The sequence below is a fragment of the Schistocerca piceifrons genome, chromosome 10 (assembly GCF_021461385.2).
Source record: "Schistocerca piceifrons isolate TAMUIC-IGC-003096 chromosome 10, iqSchPice1.1, whole genome shotgun sequence".
In the NCBI taxonomy this organism is placed as follows: Eukaryota; Metazoa; Arthropoda; class Insecta; order Orthoptera; family Acrididae; genus Schistocerca; species Schistocerca piceifrons.
In genome coordinates, this window is record NC_060147.1 from 83,967,009 (window position 1) to 83,986,112 (window position 19,104).

Sequence of the window (19,104 nt, forward strand, 5' to 3'; positions counted from 1 at the left end):
GGTGTTGGCCCACCCTTAGCCTCGATGACAGCTTCCACTCTCGCAGCTCTATGTTGAATCTGATGCTGGAAAGTTTCTTGGGGAATGGCAGCCCATTCTTCACGGACTGCTACACAGAAGAGAGGTATCGATGTCGGTCGGCGAAGCCCGGCGCGAAGTCAGGGTTCCAAAGCATCCCAAAGGTGTTCTATGGGATTCATGTCGGGACTCTGTGCAGGCCAGTCCATTACCGGGATGTTACTGTCGTGTAACTATTCCGCCACAGGCCGTGCGTTATGAACAGGTGCTCGATCGTATTGAAAGATGTAATCGCCATCCCCGATTTCTCTTCAGCAGTGGGAAGCAAGAAGGTGCTTAAAACATCAATGTAGGCCTGTGCTGTGATAGTGACACGCAAAACGACAAGGGCTGCAAGCCCCTTCCATGAAAAACACAACCACACCATAGCACCAACGCCTCTGAATTTTACTGTTGGCACTACACACGCCGGCAGATGACGTTCACCGGGCATTCGCCCTACCCACATACCCACACCGTACCATCGGATCGCCACATTGTGAACCGTGATTCGTCACTCCATACAACGTTTTTCCAGTTTTCAGTCATCCAATCTTTACGCTCGTAACACCAAGCGAGGCGTCGTTTGGCATTTACTGGCGTGATGTGTGGCTTATGAGCAATCGCTCGACCATGAAATCGAAGTTTTCTCACCTCCCGCCTAACTGTCGTAGTACTTGCATTGGTGCTGATGCAGTTTGGAATTCCTGTGTGATGGTCTGGATAGATGTCTGCCCATTACACATTACGACTCTCTTTAACTGTCAGCGGTATCTGTCAGTCAACAGTCGAGGACAGCCTGTGATCTTTTGAGCTGTGCGTGTCCCTTCAAGTTTCCACTTCACTATCACATCGGAAACAATGGACTTAGTGATGTTTAGGAGTGTGGAAATCTCGCGTATAGGCGTATGACGCAAGTGACACCCAATCATCTGACCACGTTCCAAGTCCGTGAGTTCCGCGCAGCGCCCCATTCTGTTCCCTCACGATGTGTAATGAGTACCGAGTTTGCTGATATGGAGTACCTGGCAGCAGGTAGCAGCACAATGCACCTAATATGAAAAACGCACATTTTTGGCGGTGTCCGGATACTTTTGATCACATAGTGTAGATTCCATTTTCTCAACATTGGAGACAGATAGCGACATCCTTCAAAGTTTAAAGATTAATTCAATATGTTATCCAAATTTCATACGCCACAGCATCTGAACTAACACGTACCAAACGTATATTCATAGTGACTCGTGTTTTTATTGGAAAAATGGTTCAAATGGCTCTGAGCACTATGGGATGTAACATGTGAGGTCATCAGTCCCCTAGAACTTAGAACTACTTAAACCTAAGTAACCTAAGGACATAACACACATCCATGCCCGAGGCAGGATTCGAACCTGCGACGGTAGCAGTCGCGCGCTTCCGGACTGAAGCGCCTAGAACCTCTCGGTCACTGCGGCCGGCTTTTTATTGCAAACTTAAGAATTTCGTGCAGTAGTTTACCTAATATTGAACTATCACAGTAATTATGAGCAATGACGAAATGATAGGCAGCTCATCACGAAGATGACGAACGAGAATCAGAGTTCATTACGGAATAATTTCTTTAGAATCGTCTGAGAAAGATCGCAGATCCGCCGGCTTGCGGTTCACGCATTCAAGCGAGCGACCGCGTTCAGCACGCGTCGGCAGCTACGATACCGACCACGTGCTCCATACTGAACTGTCAAAAGTCGCATCTAATTGTAAACACACTATAATGTCTGACTGCACTCAGGGGTAATGGTCTAAAGCCGTCGGCACACGGACCGTGCACTTGAACGTTGAGCGTTGAGCGTGCCGAGTTTCTGACGTCATAGCGTGGAATAGCTCGTTCGGGAGTCTTTCCGAACGTGCAGAGCATTATCCGGCATGTCAGATATTCTGAGCGTGCGTCTGAGCGTTGACCAATGAGATGGCACAACGCCACCTACGTCACACGCACACCGTCTCCCTTCAGTAGAGAGTTGTGAGGCGCCATATTGGCATTCATATTCTGAGCACCAGCAAATTGAGAATCACTGGAAAACCCGTTGTTAGTTGTTTGATTCTATCCAATAAAATAAAGAGAAACATCATATTGGAAGCCAAAGAATTATTGTAACTTGCGTATTATGAGAGTAGGCTATTTGAAGGCAGCTACACACTGAAGATCCACCAAAAACGCATTGTTCTTGGTACAATTTGTTATAATTAAATTTCAGTTATAAACATAATTATCTACCATTAACGTTTTTAGCAACGGGTAACATACAGGGTGTTTCAAAAATGACCGGTATATTTGAAACGGCAATAAAAACTAAACGAGCAGCGATAGAAATACACCGTTTGTTGCAATATGCTTGGGACAACAGTACATTTTCAGGCAGACAAACTTTCGAAATTACAGTAGTTACAATTTTCAACAACAGATGGCGCTGCGGTCTGGGAAACTCTATAGTACGATATTTTCCATATATCCACCATGCGTAGCAATAATATGGCGTAGTCTCTGAATGAAATTACCCGAAACCTTTGACAGCGTGTCTGGCGGAATGGCTTCACATGCAGATGAGATGTACTGCTTCAGCTGTTCAATTGTTTCTGGATTCTGGTGGTACACCTGGTCTTTCAAGTGTCCCCACAGAAAGAAGTCACAGGGGTTCATGTCTGGCGAATAGGGAGGCCAATCCACGCCGCCTCCTGTATGTTTCGGATAGCCCAAAGCAATCACACGATCATCGAAATATTCATTCAGGAAATTAAAGACGTCGGCCGTGCGATGTGGCCGGGCACCATCTTGCATAAACCACGAGGTGTTCGCAGTGTCGTCTAAGGCAGTTTGTACCGCCACAAATTCACGAAGAATGTCCAGATAGCGTGATGCAGTAATCGTTTTGGATCTGAAAAATGGGCCAGTGATTCCTTTGGAAGAAATGGCGGCCCAGACCAGTACTTTTTGAGGATGCACGGACGATGGGACTGCAACATGGGGCTTTTCAGTTCCCCATATGCGCCAGTTCTGTTTATTGACGAAGCCGTCCAGGTAAAAATAAGCTTCGTCAGTAAACCAAATGCTGCCCACATGCATATCGCCGTCATCAATCCTGTGCACTATATCGTTAGCGAATGTCTCTCGTGCAGCAATGGTAGCGGCGCTGAGGGGTTGCCGCGTTTGAATTTTGTATGGATAGAGGTGTAAACTCTGGCGCATGAGACGATACGTGGACGTTGGCGTCATTTGGACCGCAGCTGCAACACGGCGAACGGAAACCCGAGGCCGCTGTCGGATCACCTGCTGCACTAGCTGCGCGTTGCCCTCTGTGGTTGCCGTACGCGGTCGCCCTACCTTTCCAGCACGTTCATCCGTCACGTTCCCAGTCCGTTGAAATTTTTCAAACAGATCCTTTATTGTATCGCCTTTTGGTCCTTTGGTTACATTAAACCTCCCTTGAAAACTTCGTCTTGTTGCAACAACACTGTGTTCTAGGCGGTGGAATTCCAACACCAGAAAAATCCTCTGTTCTAAGGAATAAACCATGTTGTCTACAGCACACTTGCACGTTGTGAACAGCACACGCTTACAGCAGAAAGACGACGTACAGAATGGCGCACTCACAGACTGCGTTGTCTTCTATATCTTTCACATCACTTGCAGCGCCATCTGTTGTTGAAAATTGTAACTACTGTAATTTCGAAAGTTTGTCCGCCTGAAAATGTACTGTTGTCCCAAGCATATTGCAACAAACGGTGTATTTCTATCGCTGCTCGTTTAGTTTTTATTGCCGTTTCAAATATACCGGTCATTTTTGAAACACCCTGTACTACGATAAAGTGCAGGGAGCGTGTTGTCGATTTAGCGTAGAGACTAGCGTCTTTGTCCAGTAATGAGTTTTTGTGGGGGCGGTGGTTCGCATCGTAACACACCCAAATTTTGTTTCCCAACATTCGCGTTTTCATTGGGTTCTGATACTTTATTATTAGTTTAATATGTGTATATACTATAATATTTGATGTTATGTAAATACAAGCTCACCTTTTTTTGAGGAGTGACTTTTTTCGATTGGCTTAATTACAGGACAGCTTGCGCTACTTGCATAAAGATATTTTGCTCCTTTTTGTTTTACGCTTCGTAAATCACATGTTGCAGAGATTCTGCTAGTGGGCAGGAACAGTGATCAAGTAAGACTGACCTTGGGGTTTTACTAAAAGGTGGGTGTTGTGTGATTTCCTTAGGTTGGTTAAGTTTAAGTAGTTCTAAGTTCTAGGGGACTGATGACCATAGATGTTAAGTCCCATAGTGCTCAGAGCCATTTGAACTAAAAGGAGGGAATGATGAAATAATGTTTATCTTATGCGGAGAAGTGTTCCAAGTTTGTACTGCACTGTTTGTAATGGAACTTTTATAAGCCTGTGTCCTAATTGATTGGACGTTGTACTGTCCTTTTTGTGGACGATGAAGGAAATGGGCGTTTTAATAGAGCTAACGATCGAATTTTACGCCCGCCCGTTGAGTAAACAGTGTGATTTACGAACTAGAAACATCCCTCAAACTGCCGCTGGAGTGCGTTGCGATCGCGTACACCACGTTGGGGCCCACGTACCGTCTGCACAAGTCGCATCGTTCCTGAGCGTTCAGCAGCACGTTGAACTTGGCACGCTCATCGTTAACGTTCGACAGCACGGTCCGTGTGCCGATAAGAGAGGTTGGAAACCAATGACAAACAGGGAGGTCAGAAACATTCTGAAAAGCTTGTAAGGGTGTTGCAGGGGAAATAATCGTTGAGAAAAAAAAAAAAATCCAGACGTTGCAGCATTTCGGAGCTATTGAGCACTGAAGTTAGTTGGGCTGCTGCGCTCGCGTGTCGGATGCAAACATTTCGCCGCAAGTCTCGCACGCGCTGGCTCGGCTCGCCGTTCTGAAAGGCGACTCTGCCGCCACGTTTCCCAAATCCTGTTAACGAGTGTCGCCGCCAATGGCACTGTGAGGGGGTGGAGGAGGGAGAGGAGGAGGAGGAGGAGGAGGAGGAGGTGAGTACACGCGGCCAGTTCCCCCCTCCCCCTCACCCCAGCCGCTCCCTCAGGCCGCGCCACAAACACCCCACGACTTCCGTTTCGGTGCCCTCCAGCGGGCGGCACCCATACAAATATTTACACCTCTCGTGCGTCGGCAGCCACCACAAACCGGCGGCCGTCTTATTGTTAGCGCTTTGCCCTGACATTCGCTTTGCTGCTGAATTTGCCCTCTGCGTGTACAGTGCCGTTTTTGAAGGGGTTTCCTGTAATGGACTACGTCTGCATCTACATGGGTTGCCCAGAAAGAAACGCACCTCGTTTTTTTTTTCTCTCAGTCGAAATATTCCATTGGAACTACTGACGGCCGTGGGAGAGCCAGTCCTGACAAAACTCTACCGTCTGGTGAGCAAGATGTATGAAACAGGCGAAATACCCCAGACTTCAAGAAGAATATAATAATTCCAATCCCAAAGAAAGCAGGTGTTGACAGGTGTGAAAATTACCGAACTATCATCTTAATAAGTCACAGCTGCAAAATACTAACACGAATTCTTTACAGACGAATGGAAAAACTAGTAGAAGCCAACCTCGGGGAACATCAGTTTGGATTCCGTAGAAACACTGGAACACGTGAGGCAATACTCACCTTACGACTTATCTTAGAAGAAAGAGTAAGGAAAGGCAAACCTACGTTTCTAGCATTTGTAGACTTAGAGAAAGCTTTTGACAATGTTGACTGGAATACTCTCTTTCAAATTCTAATGGTGGCAGGGGTAAAATACAGGGAGCGAAAGGCTATTTACAATTTGTACAGAAACCAGATGGCAGTTATAAGAGTCGAGGGACATGAAAGGGAAGCAGTGGTTGGGAAGGGAGTAAGACAGGGTTGTAGCCTCTCCCCGATGTTGTTCAATCTGTATATTGAGCAAGCAGTAAAGGAAACAAAAGAAAAATTCGGAGTAGGTATTAAAATTCATGGAGAAGAAATAAAAACTTTGAGGTTCGCCGATGACATTGTAATTCTGTCAGAGACAGCAAAGGACTTGGAAGAGCAGTTGAATGGAATGGACAGTGTCTTGAAAGGAGGATATAAGATGAACATCAACAAAAGCAAAACAAGGATAATGGAATGTAGTCTAATTAAGTCGGGTGATGCTGAGGGAATTAGATTAGGAAATGAGGCACGTAAAGTAGTAAAGGAGTTTTGCTATTTGGGGAGCAAAATAACTGATGATGGTCGAAGTAGAGAGGATATAAAATGTAGACTGGCAATGGCAAGGAAAGCGTTTCTGAAGAAGAGAAATTTGTTAACATCCAGTATTGATTTAAGTGTCAGGAAGTAATTTCTGAAAGTATTCGTATGGAGTGTAGCCATGTATGGAAGTGAAACATGGACGATTAATAGTTTGGAGAAGAAGAGAATAGAAGCTTTCGAAATGTGGTGCTACAGAAGAATGCTGAAGATAAGGTGGGTAGATCACATGACTGATGAGGAAGTATTGAATAGGATTGGGGAGGAGAGAAGTTTGTGGCACAACTTGACCAGAAGAAGGGATCGGTTGGTAGGACATGTTCTGAGGCATCAAGGGATCACCAATTTAGTATTGGAGGGCAGCGTGGAGGGTAAAAATCGTAGAGGGAGACCAAGAGATGAATACACTAAGCAGATTCAGAAGGATGTAGGTTGCAGTAGGTACTGGGAGATGAAGAAGCTTGCACAGGATAGAGTAGCATGGAGAGCTGCATCAAACCAGTCTCAGGACTGAAGACCACAACAACAACAACACAACAACAACAGTCGAAAACAATAGTACGAATGCGAAACGTAACGTATGTACACTACTGGCCATGTAATTAACAACGTTGTGTTTCACTGAATGGTACACTATGATACAGTTCTGAATTGGTCTTTAGGAGAGGAAATGAATTACCGAATAAAAAAATACAGCATACCATTTAAAAAAAAAGTCATACCGCTGTTCATTTCTTTGTAAAAAAACAAAACTACAACGAAGGCAATGATGCTGATTGATGCCCCCCTGAGGGCTAAAGAACATCCGCTTGAAACATGCATCTGGACAAATAGTTATTTAGGTTGGTCAAGATAAATGGGACACCCTGTATAGTGAATTAGGAATGGGAAGTGTTCAGAGAAAGGTAAACAACTTTGAAAGTCATACGTTGATTTTATTATAAACAATTTGTTCAGTATGAGCGCCGGAGACATCGATAGGAGGCTACATCTGATCAACAGTTGCCCTCAGCAGTTCGGGTGGAATCTGAGCATCGTGGTTCCGGTACTGGCTTTCAGGTAGAGACCGAACATGTCCCTGGAAAACACGTTCTTTTAGATATCCCTAGAACCAAAGTCGCATGGATTCAGATCAGATGATACTGCAGGCCATGCATCTGCCAAACCTCTGGAGATAACACGTTCGTGGAAGGTTGTATTAAGCAGATCTTTCACTGTACGAACGACAGAGAATGTTGTCCTATCTTGGATGAAAAAAGTGGTTTCCACGCAGTTGCGCTCTTCCAAAGCAAGAATCACATGCTGTACAAGGAGGTCTCGATAAACATGCAATCGCCACGATACACCTGACAGGCCATCTGGGTGTATTGTCTAAGAAAAACGGCTCGTGAATGAAGGTGCTTGTGGATTCCCTCTACACTGTCACATACGGCGAGTGCAATGGCTCTTCTTGCACAACCCCAGTAGGCCAAATTCGGCTCTTCTGTGTATGCACTGCACCCTGCAGTGTAAAATGTAGTTTTTTCAGTCCATAGAATATAGCCTGGCCACATGCCGTCAACTTCTATCCGTGCCTGTAACTGAAGAGCAAATTCAGAACGTGTCTGCGGATCATGACGTTTCAGCTGCTGCACCGTCTGGGTCTTGTAAGGGTACTAGTGTAAACTATACCGCAAAACTTTCTGTACTGTTTTTCGTGGGATGGATAATTCTTGTGACACTGCACGTGCCCTAGCACCAAGCGCGACACGTGTTGCATTGTCAGGAACAGTAGCAGCAGCAGCTTAGTTGATAATTTCCACTGGGATAGGTCGCCTTCCCCTTCCAGATGCCACACCAGGCTCGAATTTCATTATCATCGCCTTTAAAACATTTAATCACGGTGGGCCTCTCTTCAGAGCTTTCAGTCAGCGATACTCTCTCAATGTAGCACCAACTGTAACCATCCGGTATGTAGGTGTAGAAATTTGGAAAGGAAATCATATTTCAGGGACAAGAAATGAAAATTTTGCAGTTTGAGAATGGCAATGTAATTCTCTCTGAGACGGCAAAGGACTTGCAAGAGCAATTGAGAGGAATGGGTAATGCCTTGAAAGGAGGTCGTAAGAAGGATGAGACACCCGACTAAACACGCACGACAGGACAGGTAGTTTAAATTGTGGAAAGGAACCAAAATAAGCGGCTGTTAGTTACACTCGAACACACAACATTATTTATTTGACCAAACATTACAAGAGCCAAGAGAACTAAAAAAAAAACAGCGTTAATTATTGGAACTTAATAACCGGCTGAATACGCTATACAGTCTCATGCCTTAAGGGCAAGACCACTTTAAAATCGGCTGAAACCCAACAAGACTCAAACCAAAATCAGAATTTTTAAAAGGCAAAAGGCCTTATCTTAAAACAGTTCTTTAATTAGGCTCAAGGCTCAAACAATCTGACCTCCTTAAAAGAAAAACAATTTCAATTTAAAAATCGGCTGAAGGCCCATCACTTAAGACTCAAACCAAAATAAATTTTTAAAAGGCTAAAGGCCTTAGAGCAGTTCTTTAATTAGGCTGAAGGCCCAAACAATCTGACACGTTAAGAGCAAAACAACTTTAATTCAAAATCGGCTGAAGGCCCATCACTTCTCAACAAAATATTTTTTTTTTTTTTGAAAGACCAAAGGCCTTACTTAAAACAGTTCTTTAAATTAGGCTGAAGGCCCAAACAATCTTACGACTTAATGAGAAAACACCGTTAATTTAAAAATCGGCTAGAAGTCATACAAATACAAACAACAAGAACAAATAAGAAAAGGCAGTACACCCAACGGCGCTCAGAAGTTTCCGAGGGTCGGTCTGGAATTCAAACACTAACGCTTGCTTAGGTCAGACAGGCAGTAGGCCCAATCATTCTCGATCCGACGACAACCCAACCGACAGACAGTCAACGGACCCACCGACAAGGTAACTTGCGCTTGGAACAACGTAGAAAATATTGGAGCCCACAACCAATTATACATTGAGCTGTCAAACTACACACCGTGCTGGACAGCGACAACACGATGAGGAAAATACACTGCCTGAATTTACACCAACGGCCAGGGCAGGTAACCGGAACCTTAACGGCCACAAGGCAGAAGATTCTGCTGGTGCACTTCGATTGAAAATAACAAGTACAGTTAAACTCCACCGGAGGGTGGCTAAAATTTGCCAACTTGAAAACACAAGTTGCTGCTCGAGGGAATGTCCCAACAGCCGACAATGAAATCCAAACGACACAATGTGAACAGTCGTGACTAGCTGGTAGATTGAGTCAAAACTTTCGTGTCCAGGATTGGTGAGCCACGAACCTCGTAGCAATGGGAACAGCACCACACACTACGAGCGCGTGTGGACGCCGCCAGCGGCCTCGGCCAAACACCCGCCGTGGAGATTTCCTCTCTGCTCCACGCCATCTGACCAACTGCCGGCCGCGGTGGCCGTGCGGTTCTAGGCGCTGCAGTCCGGAACCGCGGGACTGCTACGGTCGCGGGTTCGAATCCTGCCTCGGGCATGGGTGTGTGTGATGTCCTTAGGTAAGTTAGGTTTAAGCAGTTCTAAGTTCTAGGGGACTGATGACCTAAGATGTTAAGTCCCATAGTGCTCAGAGCCATCTGACCAACTGCTCGCACACAGCACAGGCGGAAAACTATAAGCGCCAGGCCAAAGATAGCACAAGGTACGAATATCGATACACACCGCTGCTGCCACTCGCGGAGGGGATAACAGCAAAATCGCGATAACCTCGGGAGACTAAACACAGAATAGCAACCAAGGTTTAATCAAACGCATAGCATGAGCCAGCCACGGCTCAATGAACATAAAAAAAATTAGAACAAGTGTGATGGAAAGCATTCGAAACAAATGAGGTGGTGAGGAGAGAATTAGATTAGGAAATAAGTAACTGAACTTAGTAGAGGAGTTCTGTTATTTGTACAGCAAATTAACTGATGATGATGGTGACGCCAAGTAAAGAGGATATAAAATATGTAGTTGCAAGAATAGCATTTGTGGAAAAAGGAATTTGTTAACATACACTCCTGGAAATTGAAATAAGAACACCCTGAATTCATTGTCCCAGGAAGGGGAAACTTTATTGACACATTCCTGGGCTCAGATACATCACATGATCACACTGACAGAACCACAGGCACATAGACACAGGCAACAGAGCATGCACAATGTCGGCACTAGTACAGTGTATATCCACCTTTCGCAGCAATGCAGGCTGCTATTCTCCCATGGAGACGATCGTAGAGATGCTGGATGTAGTCCTGTGGAACGGCTTGCCATGCCATTTCCACCTGGCGCCTCAGTTGGACCAGCGTTCGTGCTGGACGTGCAGACCGCGTGAGACGACGCTTCATCCAGTCCCAAACATGCTCAATGGGGGACAGATCCGGAGATCTTGCTGGCCAGGGTAGTTGACTTACACCTTCTAGAGCACGTTGGGTGGCACGGGATACATGCGGACGTGCATTGTCCTGTTGGAACAGCAAGTTCCCTTGCCGGTCTAGGAATGGTAGAACGATGGGTTCGATGACGGTTTGGATGTACCGTGGACTATTCAGTGTCCCCTCGACGATCACCAGTGGTGTACGGCCAGTGTAGGAGATCGCTCCCCACACCATGATGCCGGGTGTTGGCCCTGTGTGCCTCGGTCGTATGCAGTCCTGATTGTGGCGCTCACCTGCACGGCGCCAAACACGCATACGACCATCATTGGCACCAAGGCAGAAGCGACTCTCATCGCTGAAGACGACACGTCTCCATTCGTCCCTCCATTCACGCCTGTCGCGACACCACTGGAGGCGGGCTGCACGATGTTGGGGCGTGAGCGGAAGACGGCCTAACGGTGTGCAGGACCGTAGCCCAGCTTCATGGAGACAGTTGCGAATGGTCCTCGCCGATACCCCAGGAGCAACAGTGTCCCTAATTTGCTGGGAAGTGGCGGTGCGGTCCCCTACGGCACTGCGTAGGATCCTACGGTCTTGGCGTGCATCCGTGCGTCGCTGCGGTCCGGTCCCAGGTCGACGGGCACGTGCAGCTTCCGCCGACCACTGGCGACAACATCGATGTACTGTGGAGACCTCACGCCCCACGTGTTGAGCAATTCGGCGGTACGTCCACCTGGCCTCCCGCATGCCCACTATACGCCCTCGCTCAGAGTCCGTCAACTGCACATACGGTTCACGTCCACGCTGTCGCGGCATGCTACCAGTGTTAAAGACTGCGATGGAGCTCCTTATGCCACGGCAAACTGGCTGACACTGACGGCGGCGGTGCACAAATGCTGCGCAGCTAGCGCCATTCGACGGCCAACACCGCGGTTCCTGGTGTGTCCGCTGTGCCGTGCGTGTGATCATTGCTTGTACAGCCCTCTCGCAGTGTCCGGAGCAAGTATGGTGGGTCTGACACACCGGTGTCAATGTGTTCTTTTTTCCATTTCCAGGAGTGTATATACAAACGTGTTAGGAAGTCTTTTCTGGAGGTATTTGTCCAGTCTGTAGTCTTGTACGGAAGTGAAACATGGACGAGAAGTAGTAGAGACAAGAAGAGAATAGAAGTTTTTTGTACCGAGCGAGGTGGCGCAGTGGTTAGACACTGGACTCGCATTCGGGAGGACGACGGTTCAATCCCGCGTCCGGCCATCCTGATTTAGGTTTTCCGTGATTTCCCTAAATCGCTCCAGGCAAATGCTGGGACGGTTCCTTTCAAAGGGCACGGCCGACTTCCTTCCCCGTCCTTCCCTAATCCGAAGAGACCGATGACCTCGCTGTCTGGTCTCCTTCCCCAAAACAACCAACCAATAGAAGTTTTAAAATATGGTGTTATAAAATAAAGTTGGAAATTAGATGGGCAGATCGAATAACTAATGCGATATTGAATCGAAATGGGGAAACGACTTGATTAACAAAAGTGTTTGGTTGACGATCACAATAAAAACATTTCGCTTTTCTCGAGATCGGAAATATCATCTACAGCGATCTGCGAACATCGATCTTGAGAAACACAGCTCGCTCTGTTTGACCGACTAACTCACTAAGCTGTAGATACCACTCAGGGGATGGCGTTCGATAAAGTTCCATGCTGTTGGAGTCTGTCGGGGTATGCAACCCGCAGGACCTGACTGTATTGCAGTAGGCCTCGTGCCCCAGGAGGCAGCACATCCCTATAACGAAGCATTTACACTGAAGCGTCAAAGAGACTGGTATCGGCATGCGTATTCAGGTGCAGTGATATGTAAGCAAGCAGAATACGGCGCTGCTGTCGGAAACGCCTATGTAAGACAACAAGTGTCTGGCACAGTTGTTAGATCGGTTACTGCTGCTACAATGGCAGGTTATCAAGAATTAAGCGAGTTTTAACGTGGTGTGACAGTCGGCGCACGAGGGATGGGACACAGCATCTCCGAGGTTGCGATGAAGTGGAGATTTTACCGTACGACCATTTCACGAGTGTACTGTGAATATCAGGAATCTGGTAAGACATCGAATCTCCGACATCGCTGCAGGCGGAAAAAGATCCTGCAAGAACGGGACCAACGACGACTGAAGAGAATCGGTCATCGTGACAGAACTGCAACCCTTCCGCAACTTGCTGCAGATCTCAGTGCTGGGCCATCAACAGGTGTCAGCGTTCTAACCATTCTACGAAACATCATCGGTATGGGCTTTCGGAGCCGAAGGCCCACTCGTGCACTCTTCATCTCTGCACGACACAAACCCTTGAGCCTCGCCTGAGCCCGTCAACACTAACACTGGACTGTTGGTGACAGGAAACGTGTTACCTGGTCGCATGAGTCTCGTTTCAAACTGTATCGAGTGGATGGACGTGTACGGATATGGAGACAACCTCGCGTATCCATGGACCCAGCAGGTCAGCAGGGAACTGTTCAAGCTGGTGGAGGCTCTGTAATGGTGTGGGGGGTGTGCAGTTGGAGTGATATGGGACCCTTGTACGTCTAGATACGACTCTGACAGGTGACACGTACGTAAGCCTCCTGTCTCATCACCTGCATCCATTCATGTCCACTGTGCATTCCGACGGACTTGAGCAGTTCCAGCAGGAGAATGTTACACTCCAAAAGTCCACAATTGCTACATAGTGGCTCCAGGAACACTCCTCTGAGTTTAAACAAACTCCCGAGACATGAACATTGTCGAGCTTCTCTGGGATGCCTTGCACCGTGCTGTTCAGAAAAGATCTCATCTCCCCCCCCCCTCCTCCTTCGTACTCTTAGGCATTTATGGACAACCCTGCAGGATTCATGGTGTCAGTTCCCTCCAGCACTACTTCAGACATTATTCGAGTCCATGCCACGTCGTGTTGCGTCACTTCTGCGTGCTCACGGGGCCCCAAACAATATTAGTACCAGTTTCTTTGGATCTTCCGTGTATGTTTTAATAGATGAGAAAACAGGCGTTGCTCAAATATTTATTAATAGCCGTGCGTTCACGCCCCTACTATGCGTGTCTGACCTTTTGGTTAATATTTACGACGTCCTACCTCTTGATCTATGTGTCGTACAATGATATAATTACGTGGATGTATTCAGAGGCATATGTGGATATTATCTGCAAAATGCGTTGCGAATGAAGTTAGCAGCAAAGAAGTAATAAATTTAAACGTCAAGCTCGTTGCGGGAGTTTTCCCGCATCTCATTGTTTACAACATCATATCTGCCGAACTATGTCTTCTACAATGATATAATTCTGTACGTATATTCAGTGACGTATATGGGTACTGCCTGCGAAATTTATTGCGAATGGAGTTAGAGGCAAAGGAGTAATAAATTTAAACGTCGCGAGTGATGCGGCAGTTTTTCAAGCATCCCAGCGTTTACGACATTGTATCTCCTGAACTACGTGTGTTACAATGATATAATTTTGTGCTTACATCCAGTGGTATATATGCATACTGGCTGTGAAACGTGTCACGAACATAGCTGCTAGTAAAGAAGTAATAAATTATAACGTCTTGCCTCTTACTGTACTTCAATGCGTCAACAGCGGAGAAGTGGTAAGAGGTGAACATTTTTGCTTTCAGTAGGTGTTGTCACAGAGAATAAATTTCGTAACGGCTTGAACTTTTGTGTAAAGTTTGTTACAAGTTGCTTTGTGCTCTTACTCTCAGATACTGGATGATTAAAATGAGGGCATTTGCGCGTCGTAGGTTATACAACTTTTTCACCACCCACCCCTTTGATAGTTAGGTAGTTCTTACAGTCACAGTGATTCTTTTGATGCTTTTACCAAGTTCGGTTGAAATCGGTCCAGTGGTTTAGGAGGGGACGTGAGACAAACACACACACACACACACACACACACACACACACACACACACACACTCATCCATTTTTATAATATATATGTATTATTTGATTTTATGATATTTTGCCGTATGGTTGTTGATTTAATAAATCGATAAAATTAAAAATTAATTAACCTGCATATGTTTTCAAAAAGCAACAAAAAGTTAAGATTCACTTCCGTGTCAAAATCAGTATTTCAGTTTTAAAAATAAGGTAACGCAACTATAAAGAAACGTCTGACAGATAACAAAGTGAAAATATCACCCGTGCAGGTTTAATCTGCATTTAATTCAAACACATTACGCTTTCTGATCAGGGGAGATTGAGTCAGCAATTAAATCACTGAAGACTAATGACTCTCATGGATATGATGGAGTGCCTATCAGAATATGAAATACTGTGATGCATATGTTAGTCCTATACTTAGCCATATTCGTGATTTTTCCTTTAAGAGTGGTCAGTTTCCTGAACGATTAAAGCACTCATTGGTGAGGCTGCTTTATAGAAAGGGAGAATGGGATAATGTAGATAATTTTAGACCTATTTCTATGCCATCGGTGTTATTGGAAAGGCTGTGTGTGTAAGGATAATTGCACATTTTATTTCACGTAATTTGCTGTCATATGTACAGCTCGGTTTTAGAAGTGGTTTAACGACTCAAAATGTTATATTCTCTTTTCTCTGTGAGGTACTGTATGGATTAAACAAAAGGTTTCGAAGGCTGTACGTATTTTTTGATTTAACTAAGGCGTTTAATTGTGTTGACCACTAAATATTTGCTCCAGAAGTTGGACCATTATGGAATACAAGGAGTAGCTCACAGTTGGTTTACCTCTTACCTTAACAACAGACAGCAAAAGGTCATTATCCGCAGTGTTGAGAATGGGTATGATGTGGGGTCCGAGTGGGGGGTACTGCCCCAGGGATCAGTGTTTGGGCCACACCTGTTCCTTGGTTATGTAAATGATATGCCTTCTAGTATTACAGGTAATTCTAAAATATTTCTGTTTGCTGATGACACTAGCTTGCTAGTAAAGGATGTTGTGTGCATCGGTGGCTCTGTTTCAAATAGTGAACTCGTGACGTAAGTTCATGGCCCGTAAAAAATAACGATAAATCACATTAAGGCTCAGTTTTTACGGTTCGTAACACGTAATTAACAAAAAGCGACATTTTAATTTCACAGAATGGGCATACGATTAGTGATAGTGAACTGTTCAAAATTCTAGGTGTTCAGATAGATAGTAAGCTGCCTTGGAAAGCCCACGTTCAGGATATTGTGCAGACTTTATGCTGCCATTTTTACTATTGGAACGGTGTCTGAAGTAAGTGATAGTTCGACGCGAAAATTAGTCTACTTTGCTTATTTTCATTCGCTTATGTCGTATGGTGTTATATTTTTGGGTAACTCTTCCCATTCTCGAAAGATATTTTTGGCTCAGAAACGGGCAGTTCGCGCAATAAATGGTGTACCTTCGCGAACCTCTTGTCGGTCCCTGTTCACTAGTCTGGGTATTTTTGCATTGGCCTCTCTCTCTCTCTCTCTCTCTCTCTCTCTCTCTCTCTATATATATATATATATATATATATATATATATATATATATATATATATATACTCCTGGAAATTGAAATAAGAACACCGTGAATTCATTGTCCCAGGAAGGGGAAACTTTATTGACACATTCCTGGGGTCAGATACATCACATGATCACACTGACAGAACCGCAGGCACATAGACACAGGCAACAGAGCGTGCACAATGTCGGCACTAGTACAGTGTATATCCACCTTTCGCAGCAATGCAGGCTGCTATTCTCCCATGGAGACGATCGTAGAGATGCTGGATGTAGTCCTGTGGAACGGCTTGCCATGCCATTTCCACCTGGCGCCTCAGTTGGACCAGCGTTCGTGCTGGACGTGCAGACCGCGTGAGACGACGCTTCATCCAGTCCCAAACATGCTCAATGGGGGACAGATCCGGAGATCTTGCTGGCCAGGGTAGTTGACTTACACCTTCTAGAGCACGTTGGGTGGCACGGGATACATGCGGACGTGCATTGTCCTGCTGGAACAGCAAGTTCCCTTGCCGGTCTAGGAATGGTAGAACGATGGGTCCGATGACGGTTTGGATGTACCGTGCACTATTCAGTGTCCCCTCGACGATCACCAGTGGTGTACGGCCAGTGTAGGAGATCGCTCCCCACACCATGATGCCGGGTGTTGGCCCTGTGTGCCTCGGTCGTATGCAGTCCTGATTGTGGCGCTCACCTGCACGGCGCCAAACACGCATACGACCATCATTGGCACCAAGGCAGAAGCGACTCTCATCGCTGAAGACGACACGTCTCCCTTCGTCCCTCCATTCACGCCTGTCACGACACCACTGGAGGCGGGCTGCACGATGTTGGGGCGTGAGCGGAAGACGGCCTAACGGTGTGCGGGACCGTAGCCCAGCTTCATGGAGACGGTTGCGAATGGTCCTCGCCGATACCCCAGGAGCAACAGTGTCCCTAATTTGCTGGGAAGTGGCGATGCGGTCCCCTACGGCACTGCATAGGATCCTACGGTCTTGGCGTGCATCCGTGCGTCGCTGCGGTCCGGTCCCAGGTCGACGGGCACGTGCACCTTCCGCCGACCACTGGCGACAACATCGATGTACTGTGGAGACCTCACGCCCCACGTGTTGAGCAATTCGGCGGTACGTCCACCCGGCCTCCCGCATGCCCACTATACGCCATCGCTCAAAGTCCGTCAACTGCACATACGGTTCACGTCCACGCTGTCGCGGCATGCTACCAGTGTTAAAGACTGCGATGGAGCTCCGTATGCCACGGCAAACTGGCTGACACTGACGGCGGCGGTGCACAAATGCTGCGCAGCTAGCGCCATTCGACGGCCAACACCGCGGTTCCTGGTGGGTCCGCTGTGCCGTGCGTGTGATCATTGCTTGTACAGCCCTCTCGCAGTGTCCGGAGCAAGTATGGTGGGTCTGACACACCGGTGTCAATGTGTTCTTTTTTCCATTTCCAGGAGTGTATATATATATTCTTTACTGTCGTTTCTTGTTAACAATATCAGCTTATTCCCAAGAATTATCAGCTTTCACTCGATACTAGGCAGAAATACAATCTGCGTTTGGATCGCACTTCCTTGACACTTGTGCAGAAAGGGGTGCGGTATACTGCTGCATCCGTTTTCAGTAAGCTACCACAAGAATCCAGCGACCTTAGCAGTAATCCACGCGCTTTCAAATCGGAATTGAGAAGTTTCCTCGTGGGTCACTCCTTCTATTCCGTCGAGGAGTTCCTTGCAAAATCAAGTTGATTCCTATGTTATATTGTTGATTGCGTTTACTTAAACTTATGACTTGTCTTTTTTTTGGGTTCACAAACATTTATCAGTTATCAGCTTTATATTGTAATTTCATGTACTGACACGTTCCATGACTTTGGAGATTTACTCCTTAATGTGGTCCTACAGACCTAGAAGTACAAAATGGAACAAAATTCTGTCGAGGAGTTCCTTACAAAATCAAGTTGATTCCTATGTTATATTGTTGATTGCATTTACTTAAACTTATGGCTTGTCTTTTTTTGGGTTCATAAACATTTTATCTGTTATTAGCTTTATATAGTAATTTCATGTACTGACACGTTCCATGACCTTGGAGATTTACTCCTCAGTGTGGTCCTACAGACCTAGAAGTACAAAATGGAACAAAATTAAAGCAGGTGCTCGCAGCAGTTCCAGTGGAATCTGAGTAACGTGTTTCTATATGTTGGCCTTCAGATCAGGTAAAGGCCGAACGTTTCCGAGGTAAGCGCGTTCTTTTAGTTGTCCCCAGAGCCAAAAGCCACATGGATTCAGAGCAGGTGATCTTCCATGCCAGTCACCTGGAAAATCTCTGGAGATACCAAGTTTGTGGAAGGCTGCATTAAGCACATCTTTCACTGGCCGAGCGACACGAGCTGTTGCCCCATCTTGCATGAAAGCAGTGGTTTCCACACACCTGAGCTATTCCAAGGGCGAAAATACCTATGTCTCGTCTCGATGACGCACAGTCGTCACGGTACACCTGACAGGCCGTCTGGGTGTATTCTCTAAGAAGAACGGAATTTTGAATGAAGGTGCTTGTGAATCCACACGACAATGTCACAGACGGCGAGTGCAATGGTTCTTCTTGCAGAATTCTAGTATCCCAAATTCGGCAACTCTATGTATGCACTACAACCTTTAGTGTAAAATGCACCTCGTCACTCCATAGAGTATTGCCTGGCCACATAACATCAACTTCGATCTCTGCAAGAAACCATAGAGCAGATTCAGAACGTTGCTGCGGATCATGACGTTTCAGTCGCTGCACTGTCTGCATCTTGCACGGCTACTAGTGTAAAATAGTCCGCAAAACTTTCCGTGCTGTTGA

General features: G+C 46.2%; 1 protein-coding gene across 1 annotated transcript in view; it reads left to right on the forward strand.

Moving 5' to 3' along the window:
• Positions 1-19,104, forward strand: part of LOC124718973 (unconventional myosin-Ia) — a 784,983-nt gene that overhangs the window by 93,112 nt on the left and 672,767 nt on the right.